Consider the following 16,402-nt stretch of genomic DNA (forward strand, 5'->3'; position numbering starts at 1 on the left):
TAACCAGACAAATCAATCCACGAACTAAGAACGGCCATGCACCACTACCCTTAAATTTGAGAAAGAGCTATTAATCTGTCTCACCTCCATAAGTTCGGACCTGGTAAGTTTTCCCGTGTTGAGTCAAATTGAACCGCAAGCTCCATTTCATTGTGGTGCCCTTCCGTCAATTCCTTTAAGTTTCAACTTTGCAACCATACTTCCCCCGGAACCTGACTTTGGTTTCCCGGAAGCTACTGAGAGCACCTGGTTGTAGCGTCTCCCAATTGCTAGTTGGCATCGTTTACGGTTAGAACTAGGGCGGTATCTAATCGCCTTCGATCCTCTAACTTTCGTTCTTGATTAAAGAAAGCATCCTTGACAAATGCCTTCGCTTTAGTTAGTCTTACGACGGTCTACGAATTTCACCTCTCGCGCCGTAATACTAGTGTCCCCAACTACTTCTGTTAATCATTACCTCCGGTCTGAGTACAAACCAATGAAAGATTAGACCAAGGTCGTATTCCATTATTCCATGCAAGATTATTCTAGGGCGTTTGGGCACCCTGCTTTAAGCACTCTAATTTGTTCAAGGTAAACGTGAGCGGTCGAGCTCTATGTTACACTTGCACCCGTTGAAGGGCACACCATGACACAGACTTGGTGCCCTACCACACCATTGAGTCGCAACCAGATTCCGACTTGGCCCACCGACCACGGGTTGACCGGGTCGGCGGAGCCGGACTGTGTTGGACAAGTATCAACTTCGAACGTTTTAACCGCAACAATTTTAATATACGCTAGTGGAGCTGGAATTACCGCGGCTGCTGGCACCAGACTTGCCCTCCACTTGATCCTCGTAGAAGGATTTATGCTCTACTCATTCCAATTATGAAACATCATTAAAGAGTTTCATATTGTTATTTCTCGTCACTACCTCCCCGTCCCGGGATTGGGTAATTTACGCGCCTGCTGCCTTCCTTGGATGTGGTAGCCATTTCTCAGGCTCCCTCTCCGGAATCGAACCCTGATTCCCCGTTACCCGTTGCAACCATGGTAGTCCTCTATACTACCATCCATAGTTGATAGGGCAGATATTTGCGAGATCTGTCGTCGGTGCGAGACCATACGATCAGCATCATTATCCAGACTTCAACTCAATGACACGGAGAACCCGCGATTGGTTTGACTAATAAGTGCACCAGTTCCCGCGAGGGTCCTGGCATGTTGCATGTATTAGCTCTAGATTTTCCACAGTTATCCAAGTAACTAGGTTGATGATCTCGTAAATTATAGCTGTTATACTGAGCCTTATGCGGTTTCACATTAAATCTGTTTGTACTTAGACATGCATGGCTTAACCTTTGAGACGAGCGTATATTACTGGTAGGATCAACCAGAATTCCGACTTTGCGTTCGAATGTTCATTGTCCCATTGCACCCGGAGGAGCAAACACCACGTTCTATATGTTGTCAAGTCCGGTAGCACACGGGAGGCGAGCCCCCGTGCGAACCTCATTGCCCTCGTATCACACACACCCGATGCACCGGACAGGCACTTGAGCGGCATTCGACTCCGCTAAGCGCTCGTGCGCCCGATTGTGCATGCGCTGACGGGGCCTTCATACCCCTACCACAGCGACCTTATGCCAAACTTCCATGAATACTTAGGTGAGCTGACAAGGGCCTTCATTTCCCTACCATCAACTAAAGGACACGCTAGGCGCGTCCGATCATTGCAACTGCGGGGCTTTCATACCCCAATCACCACAGTACGCAATTCACCAGAGTTTAATCACAACCCCCCCGGACATGGCACACTATTAACTTGCAACAAAACTTAGTGTGTGCCGGGCACATCGGTTCCACAAAATCATTCCCGATGTACCCCAATTGGGGTTGTGAACGCATCCATGGTCCTCTGACACACCCAACCAAGCGTGGATACTACATACCTCAAACACCCAGTACACTAACAGACAAATCAATATATGGTTGCTTTCCCCCAGACATTTGCCAATCACTTGGCACCCGGACGGGAACTCGCTCCTGATTGCGCCAATGCCACCCATTTGCCAAGAGCGAGTTCTGTATGTAGATTTCATTTGGAAAGACAACCGTGTACTGGATATTCTATCCGACGATTACAGATGACGAGTACGAGACTCGACTACACTCACGGATAATACATTTTGGGTCGAGATTGCTTTCGGGGTTTTCGATTGGTCTTGCGCTTGTAAACGTATAACTTTGACTTGTGGTAACTTCGGTATGTTAGTCGATCACGTGGATGTGAACTGGTTAGGGTGAGCAATATGTTCACTTGCACTCTGGGTAGGAATAGGTGAGCGCTATAGGTTAAGATCATTGTATGGTTCCATCGTGATGACTTTCGCTAGATAGTAGGATGTTTGGATAGTTATAACGTTTTTGGCCATTTGTTCATAGTGTTCAGTCCATTGAGGAATTCGATTGGTCTTTGCTTCACACACGTGGTCGATCACTTGGATGTGAACTAGGGTGAGAATAAGGTGTTCACTAGTGCTCTTAGGTTTTGGATCAGTACTGAGCACTTGATTGGTTTCGCATAATATGTATCCATAGTGATGACTCTTTCCAGCTTAAGATTTCGTTACCGGTTTCGAATCCTCCCCACGTTCGCTTTTACTTGGTTAGGTTTTCGAGTGTAGATTTGAAAGCAATCTCATGTATGTATCCCATCTGATATAAGCCACTGACAGTTCATGTCACCTCGTTCAACTCTCGCTGGGTCACAGAAGTATGTTACTGCGCCCATTATCCCTACTCGGATAGGTTCGGTTCGTTCGTTTTATACTACGGTGAGTAAACTCAATTTGTGCATCGCATAGCCATGGAAAGCAAGCTTTCGCGGGCCTCTTCGACTGTTTTGATACGAGCTGTGCCCGTGATGCTTGTCATCCCAGGATACTAGACCCCTTTGGACGACCGCATGACCATCAGAAAGTAAATTCCACGTTCGATTTGGGGTGTGAACCCCGAACATAAAGTCTTTGTGTAGAACCACGAGGGCTCTATAGTACCGATTCTCTCGGTACGCTTGGTCCGTGTTCCTTTATGTTCGTACTCTTGTGAATAAGATTCACGTTCGTTTTGGGATATTTGCTACTGTCACCGTTTGAGTACTATGGGGCTTGAACCCCTAACATAAAGTCTTTGTGTAGAACCACGAGGGTTCTATAGTACCGATTCTCTCGGTACGCTTGGTCCGTGTTCCTTTATGTTCGTACTCTTGTGTGTATAATATTCATGTTCGGTTTGGGATATTTGCTACTTTCACCAGGGTCCCGTTCTTCATACAAGTCTGCCTTGCTAATGTGGTAACTTTATAGTGTAGTTCTGACATCCCAATTTTGGGACTTAGCCGATTTTTCGTATATTTCCATATGACCCATAGGGTCCCTTTCTTCATACAAGCTTGCCTAGGGCGATCGGTCAAAACTTGTCTTACTATTCGATTGGTCTTCGCAGTTTCACCCTAGGCAATTCGCCTAGGTCTGTCTTCTTGAGGAGGCCAAAATCCGAAATAAGGAGGTCTGGCCGACCCTGAAACCTCCCCTGTCTTAACTACACTAACCCGATTTTTCAGGGTCCTCACCGTCATACAACTTTCCCTAGGTCACTTATACTCTTGACTTAGGCCATCTGACTTGGTCCGTGTTTCTTCCTAGGGTTCACCTAGGTACTTTGCCTTGCTTGATGTGGTAACTTTTTAGTGTAGTTCTGACATCCCAATTTTGGGACTTAGCCGATTTTTCGTATATTTCCATATGACCCATAGGGTCCCTTTCTTCATACAAGCTTGCCTAGGGCGATCGGTCAAAACTTGTCTTACTATTCGATTGGTCTTCGCACTTTCACCCTAGGCAGTTTGCCTAGGTCTGTCTTCTTGAGGAGGCCAAAACCCGAAATAAGGAGGTTCGGCCGACCCTGAAACCTCCCCTGTCTGAACTACACTAACCCGATTTTTCAGGGTCCTCAGCGCCATACAACTTTGCCTAGGTCACTTGTACTCTTGACTTAGGCCATCCGACTTGGTCCGTGTTTCTTCCTAGGGTTCACCTAGGTACTTTGCCTTGCTTGATGTGGTAACTTTTTAGTGTAGTTCAGACATCCCAATTTTGGGACTTAGCCGATTTTTCATGTATTTCCATATGACCCATAGGGTCCCTTTCTTCATACAAGCTTGCCTAGGGCGATCGGTCAAAACTTGTCTTACTATTCGATTGGTCTTCGCACTTTCACCCTAGGCAGTTCGCCTAGGTCTGTCTTCTTGAGGAGGCCAAAACCCGAAATAAGGAGGTTCGGCCGACCCAGAAACCTCCCCTGTCTGAACTACACTAACCCGATTTTTCAGGGTCCTCAGCGCCATACAACTTTGCCTAGGTCACTTGTACTCTTGACTTAGGCCATCCGACTTGGTCCGTGTTTCTTCCTAGGGTTCACCTAGGTACTTTGCCTTGCTTGATGTGGTAACTTTTTAGTGTAGTTCAGACATCCCAATTTTGGGACTTAGCCGATTTTTCATGTATTTCCATATGACCCATAGGGTCCCTTTCTTCATACAAGCTTGCCTAGGGCGATCGGTCAAAACTTGTCTTACTATTCGATTGGTCTTCGCACTTTCACCCTAGGCAGTTCGCCTAGGTCTGTCTTCTTGAGGAGGCCAAAACCCGAAATAAGGAGGTTCAGCCGACCCAGAAACCTCCCCTGTCTGAACTACACTAACCCGATTTTTCAGGGTCCTCAGCGCCATACAACTTTGCCTAGGTCACTTGTACTCTTGACTTAGGCCATCCGACTTGGTCCGTGTTTCTTCCTAGGGTTCACCTAGGTACTTTGCCTTGCTTGATGTGGTAACTTTTTAGTGTAGTTCAGACATCCCAATTTTGGGACTTAGCCGATTTTTCATGTATTTCCATATGACCCATAGGGTCCCTTTCTTCATACAAGCTTGCCTAGGGCGATCGGTCAAAACTTGTCTTACTATTCGATTGGTCTTCGCACTTTCACCCTAGGCAGTTCGCCTAGGTCTGTCTTCTTGAGGAGGCCAAAACCCGAAATAAGGAGGTTCAGCCGACCCAGAAACCTCCCCTGTCTGAACTACACTAACCCGATTTTTCAGGGTCCTCACCGTCATACAACTTTGCCTAGGTCACTTGTACTCTTGACTTAGGCCATCTGACTTGGTCCGTGTTTCTTCTTAGGGTTCACCTAGGTACTTTGCCTTGCTTGATGTGGTAACTTTTTAGTGTAGTTCTGACATCCCAATTTTGGGACTTAGCCGATTTTTCGTATATTTCCATATGACCCATAGGGTCCCTTTCTTCATACAAGCTTGCCTAGGGCGATCGGTCAAAACTTGTCTTACTATTCGATTGGTCTTCGCACTTTCACCCTAGGCAGTTTGCCTAGGTGTAGCTTCTTGAGGAGGTCAAAACCCAAAATAAGGAGGTTCAGCCGACCCAAAAACCTACCCTGTCTAAACTACACTAACCAGATTTTTCAGGGTCCTCACCGTCATACAACTTTGCCTAGGTCACTTGTACTCTTGACGTAGGCCATCTGACTTGGTCCGTGTTTCTTCCTAGGGTTCACCTAGGTACTTTGCCTTGCTTGGTGTGGTAACTTTTTAGTGTAGTTCTGACATCCTCATTTTGGGACTTAGCCGATTTTTCGTAAAATACCATATGACCCATCAGGGTCCTTTGCTTCATATAAGTTTGCCTTGCTTGGTGTGGTAACATTTGAGTGTAGTTCTGACATCCCCATTTTGGGACTTAGCCGATTTTTCGTAAAATACCATATGACCCATCAGGGTCCTTTGCTTCATATAAGTTTGCCTTGCTTGGTGTGGTAACACATGAGTGTAGTTCTGACATCCTCATTTTGGGACTTAGCCGATTTTTCGTAAAATACCATATGACCCATCAGGGTCCTTGCCTTCATATAAGTTTGCCTTGCTTGGTGTGGTAACATTTGAGTGTAGTTCTGACATCCCCATTTTGGGACTTAGCCGATTTTTCGTAAAATACCTTATGACCCATCAGGGTCCTTTGCTTCATATAAGTTTGCCTTGCTTGGTGTGGTAACACATGAGTGTAGTTCTGACATCCTCATTTTGGGACTTAGCCGATTTTTCGTAAAATACCATATGACCCATCAGGGTCCTTGCCTTCATATAAGTTTGCCTTGCTTGATGTGGTAACATTTGAGTGTAGTTCTGACATCCCCATTTTGGGACTTAGCCAATTTTTCGTAAAATACCATATGACCCATCAGGGTCCTTTGCTTCATATAAGTTTGCCTTGCTTGGTGTGGTAACATTTGAGTGTAGTTCTGACATCCCCATTTTGGGACTTAGCCGATTTTTCGTAAAATACCATATGACCCATCAGGGTCCTTTGCTTCATATAAGTTTGCCTTGCTTGGTGTGGTAACACATGAGTGTAGTTCTGACATCCTCATTTTGGGACTTAGCCGATTTTTCGTAAAATACCATATGACCCATCAGGGTCCTTGCCTTCATATAAGTTTGCCTTGCTTGGTGTGGTAACATTTGAGTGTAGTTCTGACATCCCCATTTTGGGACTTAGCCGATTTTTCGTAAAATACCTTATGACCCATCAGGGTCCTTTGCTTCATATAAGTTTTCCTTGCTTGGTGTGGTAACACATGAGTGTAGTTCTGACATCCTCATTTTGGGACTTAGCCGATTTTTCGTAAAATACCATATGACCCATCAGGGTCCTTGCCTTCATATAAGTTTGCCTTGCTTGGTGTGGTAACCTTTTAGTGTAGTTCTGACATCATCATTTTGGGACTTAGCCGATTTTTCGTAAAATACCATATGACCCATCAGGGTCCTTTCCTTCATATAAGTTTGCCTTGCTTGGTGTGGTAACACATGAGTGTAGTTCTGACATCCCCATTTTGGGACTTAGCCGATTTTTCGTAAAATACCATATGACCCATCAGGGTCCTTGCCTTCATATAAGTTTGCCTTGCTTGGTGTGGTAACCTTTTAGTGTAGTTCTGACATCATCATTTTGGGACTTAGCCGATTTTTCGTAAAATACCATATGACCCATCAGGGTCCTTGCCTTCATATAAGTTTGCCTTGCTTGGTGTGGTAACATTTTAGTGTAGTTCTGACATCCCCATTTTGGGACTTAGCCGATTTTTCGTAAAATACCATATGACCCATCAGGGTCCTTGCCTTCATATAAGTTTGCCTTGCTTGGTGTGGTAACCTTTTAGTGTAGTTCTGACATCATCATTTTGGGACTTAGCCGATTTTTCGTAAAATACCATATGACCCATCAGGGTCCTTTGCTTCATATAAGTTTGCCTTGCTTGGTGTGGTAACCTTTGAGTGTAGTTCTGACATCCCCATTTTGGGACTTAGCCGATTTTTCGATCCATACCATATGACCCATCAGGGTCCTTGCCTTCATATAAGTTTGCCTTGCTTGGTGTGGTAACCTTTGAGTGTAGTTCTGACATCCCCATTTTGGGACTTAGCCGATTTTTCGATCCATCCTATATGACCCATCAGGGTCCTTTTTCTTCATATAAGTTTCCCAAGACTTAGTGCTTTTTACCTTTGGACACCAATATCACCCTTACGGGTTTCTTTGATCTTCTCACTTTGTATTGACCAAATGTAGGTCTTGCCATGCCAAACATATAATTGTTCTACACCAAGTCTCTATCTCGTACCGCCAGCTCGGTACATTCGATCAACCTGCCCTTAAGGCACCCGGGACTTAGCCAATTTTTCACATTTTTCATGATTTTGAGGCAACTTTTCTCGACTTTGTCACCTTATATCACCAAGATCCTTTCCCTTTAGCGCTTCACTCTGTTCGTATGATATTTAGCGCTGACTATCACCTTTCTATCGCTGAGCTCAACTTCTTATTCGGTGCCATAGAGCCAGAGATATTTGGTGTATGCTGTTATAAGGGAAGTTTGTCACTTTTTCAAAGGCCCACTTTGGGACGCCCATATCTCACCTTCACGTATCTTCGATCTTCTTGTCGTCTATGGACGAAACTTAGGTCTTGTATTGGCCAACTTATAAATGTTCTACGGCCAAGCCGTATCTCTTACCACCAGCCCGGTATTCATGGACTTAGTCGGATTTTCGCCTCTCGTGGTAACAATTTCTGACTTTGACTCACAATAACACCCGAACGGTCACATGCTAGCGCTTTGCTTGGTAGAAATTATAGTGAGCGCTACCTTTTCTCTTTCCATCGATACCTTGTTCGTTCCATTCCATGCCATACAGCCGAAGTTATGATGTTTCCCGTTTTCCATATCATGTGGAGCTTATGCTCTGGGAAAACCATCTAACACCTGTACCACCCTTTTGGGTACCACCGATCTCGTCACTATGTTCGGGCCAAATATAGGTTATAACATGCCCAACATATAATTGTTCTACACCAAGTCTCTATCTCTTACCGCCTGCTCGGTATTTTACTCGTAAGTCCAAATTTCACAACTTGTACTTTTTGGCCCAATGTACTCGAGTTTCAATTTTGGTAACATTTTTCGACTTTGACGCTTAATAACTTCCAAATCATGCTAGTTAGCGCTTTGCTTTCTTCAAGTCGTATCTAGCGCTGGGTGTTACCTTTCCAAAACATATCCTAGCTTAACAATCCATGCCATACAGCCGGAGCTATACGGTGCACAAGTCAAATCCATTTTAGCCATGTTTCATTTTTGCCAATTTTTGACCACTCGTATCACCCTTCCAGAGTGGTCCGATCTTCTCGCTTTCTATGGCCGACTTTTAGGTCTCGTAGAGGCAAACTTATAAGTATTCTACGTCAACCCGCTATCTCTTACCGCCTGCTCGGTATTCTTGGTCTTGTGTGATTTTTGGCCATTTTGGTATTATTTTTCCACTTTGTCGCTTAATAACTCAGTTTTGCTCAACACTTAGCGCTTCGGTTGTTTGGGATTATAGTTAGCGCTCGGTTCGACCTTTCCAACACTGATCTTAGCTTGTCGATCCGTTCCATACAGCCTGAGTTATTCGCGATACCGTGTTTCAACCCATTTCTCAAGTCTCGTTTTGGTCCAACATTGAACCAGCCATATCACCCTCTTGGGTACCTCCGATCTTCTCGCTCTATATTGGCCAAAGTTAGGTCTTGTGGTAACGTACTTATGATTGTTCTACGCCGTGTTCGTAGCTCTTATCGTTCGCCCGCTATTTTCGATCATAAGGTGAATTTTCGCCTCTAAACCACCATTTTTTACCTTTGCCCTCTAATATGACCGACTTGCTCAACACCTAGCGCTTCGCTTGGTAGGACACATAGCTAGCGCTCGTCAAGACCTTTCCAACGCATATCCAAGCTTACCGATCCGAGCCATACAGCCTGAGCTATAGGCGATACCGTTTTTCCCATTTTCTTGGTCACATGCACTTTAGGGTACCCCTTTTTGCCTTTGACCCTTAATACCTCCTCCGGCTCACTAGTAGGCGCTCAGCTTGGTAGGATACATAGCTAGAGCAGGCCTTCACCTTTCCAAAACTGCCGAAAGTGTACCGATCCGACATCTAGAACCAAAGTTATGGTCATTCCCATCATGCTCTACTTTCATGGTCAACCTCCACCAAGCACACCTAGGTTGGACCAACTTTCACCAACACATCTCGAACCCCAAATTTGCTTCGACGTACTAGGTTTCCCTAGTAAAGTGGTCAAAACATCCATTACAACACGACTGGTCTTTCTGGTGGTCGACCTAGGCGACTTTGTTCGACGACCACCACCCCATAGAACTAAAAGACGTCCCTTGATACGGACCTCCGATACATTTTCCGGCCTGTCTAAACTACACTCATCGAAATTTTTTTGGGTCCCCACCGTCATACAAGTTTGCCTAGGTCAAGTTTTTCTTCCGGATCGGCCGCGGACCTCACTTTTCATTATCTAGGGAGGCCATAGGGCCCCAAAAGGGGTTTTTTAAAATTTTCGACACTTTCGACTTTGGTCGGATTTTTTCCGATTTTGGTCCGACCTAGGGACTTGGTGGTCCAAGGAGCCTCGGGACCAAACTTTTTTCTCAGGGGTCCCTACCTCCATACAACTTTGCCTAGGTCAATTTTTTGTTCCAAATCGACCGCGGATTTCACTTTTCAATATCTGGGGCTCGTGTAGAGTCCGAATATGAGGTTTTCTCATTTTTCGACATTTTCGACTTTTTTCGACTTTTTTCGGGTTTTTCGACCTAGGGGTCCGCCGAACAATTTTTGGGTCAAAAATTTTTATTGAACTAGTCGAAAGTACGCAAAAAGATAAGACTTTTTGCCGAAGACACCATGCCCCGGAACCGACTCCTTCCCCTTCAAAATTGGGGACAAACGTGATTTTTGAAACTTTTCCTTAGGGAGCCAAAGACTTAGAAAATTTTCAAAATCTCGATTTTTCGATTGCGAGCTAGCGCTTTGCGGTCTTCGGCAATGTTGTAGATCTCGACGAGATAAGACTTTTTGGTCAAGAGACACTTTGCCCTCCGACCCCTCCTTCCCCCCGCAAATCGCCCCACAAAGTGCAATTTTTGCATTTTCACCTCTTTGCACGCACTGTTCGGCCCAAATGGCCACTTTCTATGGGTCTGAGCGCTTTGCGGTCTTCGGCAAACTTTTAGAACGTACCAAGCCCTAATTATAATTGTTCTACACCATCTTCGTACCTCTTCATCCCTGGCCGCTATTCGCGTACCAAGGTAATTTTTGTTCATTTTGTCAACATTTTTCATCTTTGACTGCTTATATCGGCCTTGCCATGAACCGATAGCGCTTCGCTGTGTTCTAACGTAAGTTAGTACTACTCAATGCCTTTCCAAATCATCTCTTAGATTGTCATTTGCTTGCATACAGCCGGAGCTATGAGCGATACCGTAAAAAGTACCGAAACTTGGAAAAATCCTTGGATCGCCCATATCCCCCCTTTGGGGACCAGATATCGAAAAAAGTTCTTATTCAAAAAGTTGCGCCTTAACGTGTTCTAGTTATGCCTAGAACATTTCACTTCGCTAGCTGGCCTGCAACTTAGCCGTAATTGGGATTTTAGGGTGTTCTTGGAGGGCCCATTTCCTGCGACTTGGTATCTTTTGGGCCCTATGTTTCTCTAATATCTCCACGAGTTTTCCAGATAGCTTTCTCATACTTTCAGGGTGCCTAGAGCACCTCAAGACCTTTCCAACGCTATGCCGTTCGCCTCGCTCGGACATCTACAGCCGAAGTTATTCGAGGTACACGGTACCTTACCCTGTTTTCTCAGTACTTGGTCGAAAATTTCGATCAGCCATATGACCGACTTGGACAACCCTGAGCGGGTTGGCCCCATATAACTAAACTTTCGTCTCGTGTAGGCAAACTTATAAATGTTCCACGTCAACTCGCTATCTCGTACCGCCTTGACGGTATACTTGGTCCAAGGGCCATTTCCAGCGACTTGGTCGCAATTTCGCTCTAAGTTTCGCTAATACCTTCGTCCGTGGACATGGTGATTTTTTGTTCGTATTTTTCCTTGATAGTCCCACTCAAGACTATTCCATACCAGAGCCAAGCGTCCCGCTTAGTGCCATACAGCCTGAGCAGTAATTCATGAAAGGTACCTCTACCAGTTTTTGCCATACTTGGGTACAAACTTTGTATCGCCCATATCTCCACTTTGGAGGCCAGCCAGCACCTTGGCCCCATATACTTTTTTGTTGGTCATACCATGCACTAAATATAATTGTTCTACGCCAACTTGCTATCACTTCTCCAACTTGCCGTTATTCTTGGTCCAAGCCCCATTTCATTCGTTTTTGGACCCATTTTGCTATATGTTTCACTAATAGCTTCGGCCATGGACAAGCTGATTTTCTATTTGTATTTTTCCTTGATAGTCTCACTCAAGACCATTCCAAAACACACCGCAACTTGTCGCTCGGTGGCAAACTGACCGAGTAATAATTCATGAAAGATACCTCAACTTGGTACACCACGTGGTCGGCCCAAACCATAAACCGACCAAACGACCGACTTAGAGCACCCTGACCGGGTTGCCCCCATATAATGAAAGTTGCGTCTCTACACGTCCAACTTATGAATATTCTACGCCAAGTCGCTATCTCTTACCGGTAAGCCGGTATCCACCTTCCAAGGGGGATTTTGGTCAAGTGCCATTTCCTGCGACTTGGTCCCCGAATTATACCATCATCACCTAATATCTCCGTGGTCTTTCAACTCAGCCTCATGAAACTTTCAGGGTAGATAGGTCTCCCCAAGACCTTTCCAACGGTGAGCCGTTTGCCTCGCTCGGCCATCTACAGCCGAAGTTATTTATGGTACTTGGTACCTTACCCTGTTTTTTCCATACTTGTTCGTACTTGGGTACAAACTTTGGATCGCCCATATCTCCACTTTGGAGGCCAGCCAGCACCTTGGCCCCATATACTTTTTTGTTGGTCATGCCATGCACCAAATATAATTGTTCTACGCCAACTTGCTATCTCTTCTCCAACTTGCCGTTATTCTTGGTCCAATTCCCATTTCATTCGTTTTTGGACCCATTTTGCTATATGTTTCACTAATAGCTTCGGCCATGGACAAGCTGATTTTCGATTGGTATTTTTCCTTGATAGTCCCACTCAAGACCATTCCAAAACACACCGCAGCTTGTCGCTCGGTGGCAAACTGACCGAGTTATAATTCATGAAAGGTACCTCAACTTGGTACACCACGTGGTCGGCCCAAACCATAAACCGACCAAACGACCGACTTGGAGCACCCTGACCGGGTTGGCCCCATATAATAAAAGTTGCGTCTCTACACGCCCAACTTATGAATATTCTACGCTAAGTCGCTATCTCTTACCGGTAAGCCGGTATTCACCTTCCAAGGGTGATTTTGGTCAAGTGCCATTTCCTGCGACTTGGTCCCCGAATTGGACCATCATCACCTAATATCTCCGTGGTATTTCAACTCAGCCTCATGAAACTTTCAGGGTAGATAGGTCTCCCCAAGACCTTTCCAACGATATGCGGTTTGCCTCGCTCGGCCACCTACAGCCGAAGTTATTCATGGTACTTGGTACCTTACCCTGTTTTTTCCATACTTGTTCGTACTTGGGTACAAACTTTGAATCGCCCATATCTCCACTTTGGAGGCCAGCCAGCGCCTTGGCCCCATATACTTTTTTGTTGGTCATACCATGTTTAAAATATAAATGTTCTACGCCAACTTGCTATCTCTTCTCCAACTTGCCGTTATTCTTGGTCCAAGTTGCTTTTTCATAGTTTTTGGTACCATTTTGCTCTATGTTTCGCTAATAGCTTCGCGCGTGGATAAGCTGATTTTCTCTTAGTATTTTTCCGTAATAGTCCCACTCAAGACCATTCCAAATCACACCTTAGCTTGTCGCTCGGTGGCAAACTGACCGAGTCATAATTCATGAAAGGTACCTCATGTTGGTACACCACGTGGTTGGCCCAAACCATAAACCAACCAAACGACCGACTTGGAGCACCCTGACGGGGTTGCCCCCATATAATGAAAGTTGCGTCTTCCGACGTCCAACTTATGAATATTCCACACCAAGTCGCTATCTCTTACCGGTAAGCCGGTATTCACCTTCCAAGGGTGATTTTCGTCAAGTGCCATTTCCTGCGACTTGGTCCCCGAATTATACCATCATCACCTAATATCTCCGTGGTCTTTCAACTCAGCCTCATGAAACTTTCAGGGTAGATAGGTCACCTCGAGACCTTTCCAACGATATGCGGTTTGCCTCGCTCGGCCATCTACAGCCCGAGTTATTCGTGGTACTTGGTACCTTACCCTGTTTTCACCATACTTGTTCATACTTGGGTACAAACTTTGAATCGCCCATATCACCACTTTGGAGGCCAGCCAGCGCCTTGGCCCCATACACATTTTTGTTGGTCATACCACGCACTAGTTATAAATGTTCTACGCAAGCTTGCTATATCTTCTCCAACTTGCGGTTATTTTTGACTCAAGTCCCATTTCCATAGTTTTTGGTACCAATTTGCTCTATGTTTCGCTAATAGCTTCGCCCAAGGACTTTGTGATTTTTTGTTCGCATTTTTCCTAAATAGTCCCACTCAAGACTATTCCAAATCACTTCTTAGCTTGTCGCTCAGTGCCATACAGCCAGAGTTTTAATTCATGAAAGGTACATCACCTTGGTACACCACGTGGTCGGTCCAAACCATCAACCAACCATATGACCGACTTCGAGTCGAGCTAGCGGCTAGGCCCCGTATAATTAAATGCGTGTCTTGATGCGGGCTACTGACGGTCTGAACAATGTAGCTCGCTAGCTCGTCTCTAAACTTGTGTTTTGGTCGAATATTGGGTGTTCATGTACCACTTCGGGAAACATGGACTTTGGTGCAACTTTATCACTTGTGCACTTAATAACTTCCCGGTCATTCAAGTCTTTGCCTTCATACTTTCAGAGTAGTTAGGTCTCGTCGAGACCTTTCCATACATATGCCAAACTCATCGATCGGACATCTATAGCCCGAGTTATTCGCGGTACACCGTACCTTACCCTGTTTTTTCCTAAATTGGGTACAAACCTTGGAACACCCATATCGCCCCTTTAGAGACTAGCTGGCACGTTGGCCTCATATAATGATAAGTGCACCTCAACTAGGGCTACTGACGGTCAGAACATTTCAACTTGCTAGCTCGGGCCCACACTTGTGTTTTTCTCGAATATATGGTTCAAGTGTGCCACTTTGGGCACTTTTGGACATTTTGTCCCCACACAACTTTCTTGCCTTGGTAGATAGGGTCTTGTGTTCTCGGGCAAAAAGATGCACCAAGATATGGTCTAACTTTCGTTCTTTTACCGCAAAGCGCTATCTCCAACACCCGAGGAGATAGAAAGTGATTATGTTCGGTATATCGGTCTTCCATGGCCTACTATGGTAAGCCCCTGCAGGTATGCAACCGAAGGTGCTTGGTACATGTCTTTGGTGCAATATCGGTGCAAAGTAGGTGTTTCCTTGATCGGGCTATAACTTTCTTGGTTGATGTTGGATTGCTTTGCGGTCTTCGGGGGATAGTTAGGGAACATGTTGGCCAACATTTCCTTATTCCTCAGCCTGGCCGTACCTCTTACCGTCTAGGCGGTATACATGCTCTAAGTTGGAACTTGTGTTCCTTTGGGTAACTTCTCTGACTTTGACGCTTAATAACTTTCGTTCATATGCAGTCTAAGCTCTGCAACTCTCAGGAAAGCTAGTACTACTCATTTCCTTTCCATATCAGTCTTTGGCTTGTCGATCCGATGTCTACAGCCTGACTTATTCACGTTGCCTGTGAAGGTAGGTTTTTGCCCATTTTCCAGTTCATGTGGTAACATTCCCGGACTTTGCCGGCTTTCTCTTCATGTGGTAACTTGCTTGCTTGTGTGGTAACTTGAAAGTGTATTTCCGACAGACCCAATCTCGGACTTAGCCGAATTTTCTCTTCATATTATATGGATCCATCACTAGGCCATCTTGCTTGCTTGTGTGGTAACTTGAAAGTGTATTTCTGACAGACCCAATCTCGGACTTAGCCGATTTTTCTCTTCATATCATATGGATCCATCACTAGGCCATCTTGCTTGCTTGTGTGGTAACTTGAAAGTGTATTTCTGACAGACCCAATCTCGGACTTAGCCGATTTTTCTCTTCATATCATATGGATCCATCATTAGGCCATCTTGCTTGCTTGTGTGGTAACTTGGAAGTGTATTTCTGACAGACCCAATCTGGGACTTAGCCGATTTTTCTCTTCATATTATATGGTTCCATCCTTAGGCCATCTTGCTTACTTGTGTGGTAACTTGATAGTGTATTTCCGACCGACCCAATCTCGGACTTAGCCGATTTTTCTCTTCATATTATATGGATCCATCACTAGGCCATCTTGCTTGCTTGTGTGGTATCTTGGAAGTGTATTTCTGACAGACCCAATCTGGGACTTAGCCGATTTTTCTCTTCATATCATATGGATTCATCACTAGGCCATCTTGCTTGCTTGTATGGTAACTCGGAAGTGTATTTCTGACAGACCCAATCTCGGACTTAGCCGATTTTTCTCTTCATATAATATGGATCCTGGACTTAGCCGATTTTTCTCTTCATATCATATGGATCCATCACTAGGCCATCTTGCTTGCTTGTGTGGTAACTTGATAGTGTATTTCCGACAGACCCAAACTCGGACTTAGCCGATTTTTCTCTTCATATAATATGGATCCTGGACTTAGCCGATTTTTCTCTTCATATCATATGGATCCATCACTAGGCCATCTTGCTTGCTTGTGTGGTAACTTGGAAGTGT

The sequence above is a fragment of the Anopheles ziemanni genome (genome assembly GCF_943734765.1).
Source record: "Anopheles ziemanni chromosome X unlocalized genomic scaffold, idAnoZiCoDA_A2_x.2 X_unloc_6, whole genome shotgun sequence".
NCBI lineage: Eukaryota > Metazoa > Arthropoda > Insecta > Diptera > Culicidae > Anopheles > Anopheles ziemanni.